Consider the following 7,744-nt stretch of genomic DNA (forward strand, 5'->3'; position numbering starts at 1 on the left):
AAAATACAGGTGTATGTTCAATTGTTAATAATAAATCTCAATATTGTAATGAAATGGGCAAATGGACATTTAACACAATACATTATTAAGAGAAACAATGTACACACATCTTTCTAACCCAGCTGGCATCCTGACGTCAATTTGACATCAACAAGTAGTCAAGATTTTGACCAACATGTATGACGTGCATAAATATGCATAATTTCATTATATTTTGTAATGATTTCCTTGTGGTTGTAAAGAGGCCCAACAAAGGTATCAATCTAACATGTTTTTTCTGGTCCCTACATCTCAGGTCTATATTATTGACATTAAATCAACGTTGATTTGATGTCAGGAAATAAGACGTCAAATTGATGTGAAATTTATGTCAAAACAACGTTTGTTAAAATGTCTGAAAAGGTATATTATTAGCCTACTCATTGTAAATCGACGCGAGTTCTTCAACATCCTGACCCACACAGCAGAGGGTTCCAAAACGGACCCTCTGCGGTGGACTCCGTGCGGATACACACATCGAACGCGCACTTTCCAGTCCTAACGGCTCCTTCAGTTTTCAAATTTCTCGTTGATGAAGTGGAAGACGAAACAGCGGCGTCTGAAGGCTGACTGTAAGTATGCTCCTATATGCTTTATTTATGCAGCTACCGAGTCTATCCACTGAAAAAGTACTTCCATAACACAAGTAACCTACTTATCTAGCTTTATTTGCTGATATTATCCGAAGATTTGCTGGTCTGCAGATATTGCTCATATTTACACACCAGCTACGGTCTAGCTGCTAGCTTTCGCAAGCTAATTTAGCCCACTTTAGACAGGGCTAAATCCTGTCCAACTAGGGCTTTGTTACCCTTTTAATTAAAGCTAAACTCAGAACTGAGTTTAAAATGAGCAACGGTTAATTTGGTTTAACGCTAACTTTGTGTTTGTGAACAACAAAAGTTGGCTTGCGTTAGCTAGCGTTAGCTTGTTAGCTAACGATAGCATTAAAGTTACAGGAAAACTAGTTTTTGTTAACGTTATGAAAGCTTAGATGTTGGACTCGGGAGTCTTTAAGAAAACGTAGGCCAATTCGGATGTGTCTAAACATCATTTCTTTCTGGGAGGGAGGCTGATTTCACATTGTTCACCAATCCGGGATAACGTTAGCTGCTAGCTAATGGTTTTAAATTATGAATGACGTTAGCAGTAGCCTGCTAGTTCTAATAAGGTAGCGCTAACCAGCTGCCGCATGCTCAAACACATACGTCATAGCTCGACATTCTCTGCTGGCAGCAACAAATAGCTTTGGGACTCGTGCTTATATTTTGTACACGTTAGAAACCAGCAAACAGGCCTACTATTCAATCTAAAAAGTCCGGTTTCCAGACGTGTTTCCTGGTGACTTTTTAGATTGAACTGTAGCTGCTAGAGATTACTCTAACTTTTACGAAATATAAATGCACAAAGGGCACGAGGCTATTTGTTTTAAATTTTCATGTAGAAATACTGTCGTCTACGAGTTCATTTAATGACATTGAACGTTCCTTGGAGTAAGATTTAACTGAGAAGAGGCCAAGAGGCAGTTGTTGACTTCATGTATGTCCTTGCTTTGCCTTGGCACAGACCAGACACTTTGTTGTGAATGTTTAGAATATATGGGAAGAGGAGCTAAAATGATCAGCACCATATTCTGTGGATCCCAATATAATGCATTTTTTAATGGGGTGTATTATTGGTTATGATAAATATTTGGCCATTTCTTTCTGATGATAAACGTAATGCATATTTATGTATCTGTGTTGCAGGTCATTCACAAGTGGCTCCAGTCTGGTTTGGTGGTTCTGCCATCCAAGTAAAGTAAGCTTTACAGTTTTACATTTGATTTATTTGACTTTTGGTCTAAACATTGATAATAAAAAATAACCATATGCCTCTGTAACTGGTGTTACTAGTTCAGGACGAAGTGAAGGTAAATGTCAACATGCTTAAATGCCTTTGTCTGCTGTAATAAAACCCACCCTCTACCTCAAAAGCTCTCTAATGAAATGTACATTTATGTACATTTCTGCGTTACAGGTTATTCACAAGTGGCTCCAGTCTGGTTTGGGGGTCTACGCTTTCTCATCCTGTCCTGCCACCCAAGTGAAGTAAGCTATACAGTTTTACATTTGATTTATTTGACTTTTGGTCTAAACATTAATAATAAAAATAACCATATGCCTCTGTAACTGGTGTTACTAGTTCAGGACGAAGTGAAGGTAAATGTCAACATGCTTAAATGCCTTTGTCTGCTGTAATAAAACCTACCCTCTACCTCAAAAGCTCTCTAATGAAATGTACATTTATGTATCTGCGTTACAGGTTATTCACAAGTGGCTCCAGTCTGGTTTGGGGGTCTACGCTTTCTCATCCTGTCCTGCCACCCAAGTGAAGTAAGCTATACAGTTTTACATTTGATTTATTTGACTTTTGGTCTAAACATTAATAATAAAAATAACCATATGCCTCTGTAACTGGTGTTACTAGTTCAGGACGAAGTGAAGGTAAATGTCAACATGCTTAAATGCCTTTGTCTGCTGTAATAAAACCTACCCTCTACCTCAAAAGCTCTCTAATGAAATGTACATTTATGTATCTGCGTTACAGGTTATTCACAAGTGGCTCCAGTTTGGTTTGGGGGTCTACGCTTTCTCATCCTGTCCTGCCACCCAAGTGAAGTAAGCTATACAGTTTTACATTTGATTTATTTGACTTTTGGTCTAAACATTAATAATAAAAATAATCATATGCCTCTGTAACTGGTGTTACTAGTTCAGGACGAAGTGAAGGTAAATGTCAACATGCTTAAATGCCTTTGTCTGCTGTAATAAAACCTACCCTCTACCGAAAAGCTCTCTAATGAAATGTACATTTATGTATCTGTGTTACAGGTTATTCACTAGTGGCTCCAGTCTGGTTTGGGGGTCTACGCTTTCTCATCCTGTCCTGAGTGATTCTTGACATTGAAATTATATCAAAATTTGTCAATAAATGTTCATACTTTTGTCATTAATGTTTGATTTCGGATTTATGTTGAATTGACAGCGAAGCTTGATATTGAATGATAGCAAAATAGCATTAAAACATTGTCTTCCTATGCATCAACATCATGACATCTTGACATCAAATAAATGTTGAATTGACATGAAATGCCAACAAAACTTGACATGGAAATGACATCAACATCATGACATCTTGATGTCAAATAAATGTTGAATTGACATCAAAGCCTGATATTGAATGATATCAAAATAGCATCAAAACGTAATCAACCATCATGACATCAAATACATGTTGAATTGACATCAAATCCCGACAAAACATGACATCAAAATAACATCAAAATGACATCAGCAGAGGTCAAAATCTTGACATCAAATTGACATCAGTACATTGACGTCAATATGACTTTCATTCTAGACCTATTTCGTGACGTAATTTTGACATCAATGTTCGATGTCATATTGATGTCAAATTGATATCAAATGCCCACTGTTGCTGAGGGAGTGAGACTCCAATCAAATGGCATGTATGTAGATATTATGTTTGGATAGTGGATCGATACAAATAACACAATAGATGTTTTGGAACTTTTTTGATATTTATTGCCCCTCAACAGGCCAGAACTGGGCAGAATTAAAGTAGGCTATGCCTCTAAAACGGATGGTTCCAGTCCTTGATTATGATTGGCTGAATCGCGTCCGATGCTGTTGTTTATTCCACCATAACCTCACCCTGGCCGCATTTCGTTAGTAGGCTAATGCGCTACCACAACCAGCACAAAAGTTTGTGGCTTATTCTTAATTGTTAAGCTTCTGTTGCTTTGGTTTTGTAGCCGTCTCCTTCGCTTTCGGCAGTCTTGGCCACTAATTTTGTGGAGGCATGCGATGTTGAGAGATGTTTGAGTGAGTTTGAATTAGGCTACTCGACACTGATGTTTACATGGCACTTTTGACTAGGGCATAATGTGCATTTGACGATAACATTCGTTCTTTTCATTTCATGGAAGAAAAAATAATGACTGTACTTCCATTTAGCGAATGCTGGTTTTGGAGTAGCCTATTTGCGTTCGCCATACCGATTTCACTTTGACCAACTCGCTTGTGATGCGGCGCGCTGTGTGTCGAACTAGTCTACTATGCAAGTTTAGGAACACCCGCCCAACTCTACCTCTGATTGGCTTACCATGACATTTTACTCAACCTCAGCCAATCGTCAGTATGTATGCGCTTGTCTCGTGCTCCCTACCCAAGGAAGAACAGTTAAGTTAATCTGCCTCGCCCTCGGCTCTGAAATGTAGTTGGTCTGATGGAGAGAAAAATAATAATATAGCCTATAGTAACGCACCGCACTTTTTGGCAGTAACGGTAACGGCGTTATCAAGATGGGTAAAGTAATCAATTGGATTACTCGTTACTGAAAAAACAAACGCCGTTAGTAACGCCGTTATTAATAACGCCGTTATTCCCATCACTGCATACTAGAGATGCGCGGATAGCGGTTACAGCCGCGGACTCCGCGGTTAAACCGCGGATCGGGCGGATGACCTTACGAAAAATAATATTTTAATTAGATTCGGGCGGGTGGCGGTTGAACCGATCAAATGAAAAAAATATATATAAGCTACGTTGTTAAATACTGTTACTTACATCCGATAAAACCATGCACACTTTTCTTATCAGGCAGTAATTTGGTCTAGTTGTGTCTATGCAGTGCATGCTGCTTTGTTTAGGCCTACTATCAGAGATGGCAACGCCGCCAGTGAATGTGCGTGACAAACTCAAAGGTAACAACAAGTTTAAATTAAGTTGCCTATGTTTTCGTCTGCAGTGTGCAATAAGAAAGTAGAAGTTTATAACTTGTATGTAAGGCCTGCTGATATGGATTGCACTGTCTGCCTGGAAAAGACGTGTAGGGGAGCGCCTGGACGAATGAAACGGAGGACAAATGAAACATTGCGATTTTCTCCTAAGCCGTTCAAAATTGAAACGTCAAAATTTGTCACCAAGCACAGCACGCAAGCCTTGCCAGACCAGACAAAAATCATGTTGATATGTCACGCTGATCTTGAGTTAGACCCGACAAAGCATTTTGACGTGCGCCAAGTAAATGTTCTATTACGCCGATTTTTTCAAATATCAAGTTGTATTTATGGCGTCATGTAATGTTATCATGTTCAAACAATAGATGAATTGGTAGTGTAACTTATCCTACTGTATTCAATGTCAAAGTTAGTTAGTTTAGGAGAAAAACGGGTTTTGCTGCGAGAAGTCACTGTCGGGACAAATGTAACATGACGTCGTCTTCCGGTTGACCTTGTATTTTTAAACAAATATGTTAGGCTGATCAAGTGCTCGTCACTCAACATGACTTAAATCTGTGAAATAATGAAGTTAAATCAGTATATTAATGATATAGCTACATAGATATAGCTATGACTCCCACCGACCTCATTAGTCCAAATGTGCATTTGAATGCAGCAAATATTATTTGATAATTACTTAAATATTGCGAGAATTCTCCTAAAAATTTAACAGCACTTACAAAACATGTCCCTTGACAGGTATATTACATGAAAACGTGAATAATGTTTACAGTTTCTTTAGATTTGATAATGTTTCATTTGTCCTACCCCAGCGTTTAAACTGTCCCTGCCACTCGGGACATTTGAAACAAATGACCACTTCTGTTCAAACTTAAATTACACCACAATCGTCATACATATCCTACCAAATATCACAAGATTTTAAGAGACCACACATGTGAGTTGCTGATCACACAAAAAAAATGTTTATTTTTGTAACGTCGTCTTTGAAAACAACGTTTAACCGAAAATTGTTTCATCCGTCCAGGCGCTCCCCTACTCGTGCAATCAAAATTAACGGGAGTCTTCAGAACAGGCTCGTCCTAGTCATCACCCTGACAAGCTGCATAGAGTTAATTGGCCTGTAATGCGAATGGCTTGTTGTTATTCTATTCGGACTTTCTTTCTTTTTGTATAAAGAATAAAGTGTAATCGCCATTAATTAGACTAAATAGCTGCATCTTTCTAGAACAAGAGCTTTCTCGCGTCGCATCAGCGTCTTGGATCACCCATAGACCTTTTAAACAAATAGCGGATGGCGGGCGGGTGCGGCTCTGAAAAAAACATAAAAAACGTAGGTGCGAATGGATGGCGGACGGATGATGAGTTGTATGATGCGGTTTCGGATAGAATAATAGTCCATCCGCGCATCTCTACTGCATACCCTTCACCATAGCTAGAGATTGGCATGATGCTTTTTCCAGTTAGCCTATTAGCCTGTTTGATGCTCATTGAGCTCAATGCAAATCAAACATTTATCTATTTACGATACATTCTTCAATCACAAAGAAAATGAGTGTCCTTAGCGGTTTGATTTTTACTCATTTTTTTAATTAAAGGGATAGTTCGGGTTTTAAGACACGAAGTTATATGGGTTCCCTGTCAGCAACGTTGTGCATCAGCAATGACTTACCCCCCGACAGCGTCCTGTGAGCCGAGATCTAGCCGGTTTTTGATGCTGAAGAAAGTAGTCCGGCAAGTTGCTGGGGTCACGAAAGTAAAGTGTTTTTCTTCTCAAAACCATATGCGTTCAAAAGAGTGATATATTTGCACCACAAAAACGTTGTCCAGGAAAAATTCAAACCTCGTTATCACTTGGCACAATTTTTCTCGATTACTATCACTGCGCGCTACTGGCAGGTGAGGAAAGACGCTAGTTTACCGGTGTATTAGTTAATCAGTTTGGCCAAATTGACAACATGTTGGAATGGACGACACAGTATGATAGAACTACTACAATATGAGATGGAGATGAACGGTCAGGTTATCAGGGCTGAGCGTGACAGTCACGCAATTTGACCCAATTCTCATAGCCTACAACACGCCATACTTGACATTTCTCACACTTATTTTCCTCTTTCAGTATAGGCTATATTATTTTCAGGATAATAAACTTTGGTCCTTGTCTTGCCTTGCCGTACGTGGTTCGAGCAACTCTGAACGCAATAACCATGCAATCATCAGTCCTTTGTGCCTAAATCTAACAAACCACGGAAGGCAAAACGCAATATAAACCAATCAGAAGCAACTCTCAATCTGCGTGAGGTGAGCTCGAAATAGTATACGAAATATTTGAAAATGAATCGCATATCAGACTGGTGTAGCATGATGCTGCACACACGTGAAATGGAATTGACACACGACACAATCGAACGCGTCATCGTTTTGATACATCTTCACTTTGAAGTGCGTTTGTAAAGATATCCGTTTGGGGGGGGGGTTAGAACTCTGTCTACGTGTAAACGAAAGGCCCAAACGCATACAAACATATGCGTTTGTTCAAATATCTAGATACGTGTAAACGAGCCCTAAAAGACAGTAAAAGAATGTTGCCGTTCTGCAACAATGGAATTGGAACACCACGCCGCCATTATGGGACCACTCGGGACAGTTCCATTGGCTTCATTGTTGATGGGTCAGCAACAATGAGATAGTATATCCAGGTATTCTTATAGATCAGTGGCCGCAGGTAGGACTGATGCTCTGTGTTTAAGTGTTACTAGTTACTGTGCGAAACTGTTTGTTTATTTCCAGGAATGCTCGTCATAGAATCCCCCTGTGCCGTATCAGCCTTCCACCAGCTGAGTGCACGTTCAGTGTAATTCCTTGGTAGGTTACTTTGGCCGCTACGTTTTCTAG

At 39.4% G+C, this 7,744-nt stretch overlaps 2 long non-coding RNA genes across 2 annotated transcripts; both read left to right on the forward strand.

The window, feature by feature from the left end:
• Positions 1-485: 485 nt before the first annotated feature.
• LOC134092315 (uncharacterized) lies at positions 486-2,412 on the forward strand. The gene is made up of 4 exons (XR_009940199.1): positions 486-611; positions 1,788-1,839; positions 2,059-2,129; positions 2,344-2,412. It is a non-coding gene; the product is annotated as an uncharacterized LOC134092315 (long non-coding RNA).
• Positions 2,413-2,642: 230 nt separating this feature from the next.
• Positions 2,643-3,030, forward strand: LOC134092317 (uncharacterized). The gene is made up of 2 exons (XR_009940200.1): positions 2,643-2,699; positions 2,913-3,030. It is a non-coding gene; the product is annotated as an uncharacterized LOC134092317 (long non-coding RNA).
• The last annotated feature ends 4,714 nt before the right edge of the window (positions 3,031-7,744 follow it).

The sequence above is a fragment of the Sardina pilchardus genome, chromosome 9, assembly GCF_963854185.1.
Source record: "Sardina pilchardus chromosome 9, fSarPil1.1, whole genome shotgun sequence".
In the NCBI taxonomy this organism is placed as follows: domain Eukaryota; kingdom Metazoa; phylum Chordata; class Actinopteri; order Clupeiformes; family Clupeidae; genus Sardina; species Sardina pilchardus.